General features: G+C 44.1%; 1 pseudogene; it reads left to right on the top strand.

Annotated features, from left to right (window-relative positions):
* Nucleotides 1-539: 539 nt before the first annotated feature.
* On the top strand, nucleotides 540-660 carry LOC134984297 (5S ribosomal RNA; annotated as a pseudogene).
* Nucleotides 661-1,604: the final 944 nt, after the last annotated feature.

Here is a 1,604-nt window from a genome sequence, read left to right on the forward strand (position 1 = left end):
AGCTTTTGCGGAGGATTCTGCTCCCACAAATCCACTCTGGTATCCAGCGGTGCTGGGTAGGAGTAACGGATTAGTGGATTTTGGTTGTCCTTTTCCCTGGCGGTTTGTCCGCACATACTTCTGGTTTGAGTTTAGTTAGCTTGTAGCCCCTGGCCTGGTTGTTTAGTCAGAGGGCCCCTTGTTATCACCCTGTCTCGGATTTCCCTTTGTCTCCCATTAAGACCTGAGGGGGCATCGGAGTTGGGCAGACATAATCCGCCCTTCAAACGCGGCTGCCATGGGCTCAAGCAACCATAGTCTCGCAGGGGATTTCTGATAACACGGGCGAGACAACGGAGTTAGGGCGCCAGGGGTTACTAGGCTTTCCTGCTCCCGTAACCAGCATTCCCCTCCTGTACTCTGGCCTTTGTCATAAGATCTCCTCTGGTCAGAAGTACTGGAATCATAACACTGCCTAGACACCTGTGGTCTACATAATATCGCAAATTGGCTCCTATCTGTGCCCAATTAGGACACAGTGTGACAAGGGTAAGCATAAGGTCTGCGGTCATACCCCACTGGAGATGCCCAATCTCATCTGATCTTGGAAGCCAAGCAGTGGAGGGCCGGTTTAAGTACTTGGATGGGAGACCACCAAGGAACACCCTGGTACTGCAAATATTTGCTACCCTTCCTGTCACTAAAATAGAGCACTGACTTACTTATCGGTCATGACCTATGATTCAACTACCTGCTAGGATTCAATTCCCAGTTGGCAAGTACAGCAGTTTAAAAATGATGGTCATATATATATACATCGAATGAGCATTTTTTGACCACAGGCTGTCCTATAGTTGGTGTGTCTGTTCACAAATTCACAGATTTACCCATCTCGGCCTATATTAGGTATTTGTACCTTGTAAGCTACAAACAATTTCTTTATATTTTCGCAATGTCACCATTTAAACAAATATCGGCGCTTATTGAACTCCTCAGTAATTAATTTTTTAACGAGAATTATTAAAGTATTGTATTTTAGTTAGTTATTGTGACAGTCAGTCATACAATATTATCTGTATATGAGTGCTTCCCAAAAAGAGTCTTCTTTCTTCTCTTTTTTTTCCATGTTTACACTGTATAATTGACTCGCGGGAGCACCGCTGATGGGCAGTTTTTTGATAAATAAAAATAAGGAGTGTGTTACCTCATGTATCTGCTTCCCAAAATGAGGATTTGAACCTTGAATTTAATTATCAGCTAATTACAGATAGTTTATCATTACACATATACACCTACTACACCAGTGCGGTTTCCAATTTTCTGTTTTCCAAGTATCCTGAATCTCCAAGATGGGAGAGTCAAAGGAGACCGACCACTCCCCACTGTCCATAGGGAACAATGTAAAGCTGTGCATGAGACCAGAGCATGCACAGCTCATGGGTAAACATTGATTGGTTGTGCACCACAGGGCGGGCTTACCCCCTGTGGTAAGGGGTCTTGGAGAGGGATAAAAGAAGGGCAGTTGGCCCATAGGAGTGTGTATTGTAACATCTTCTTCTGCTGAAAACATCTGATTGTATGCTGTTGCCCCTAGCAATAGGGAGGAGCCTTTTTAAAGGTTATTT

This window comes from Pseudophryne corroboree, assembly GCF_028390025.1.
Source record: "Pseudophryne corroboree isolate aPseCor3 chromosome 3 unlocalized genomic scaffold, aPseCor3.hap2 SUPER_3_unloc_47, whole genome shotgun sequence".
Classification (NCBI taxonomy): domain Eukaryota; kingdom Metazoa; phylum Chordata; class Amphibia; order Anura; family Myobatrachidae; genus Pseudophryne; species Pseudophryne corroboree.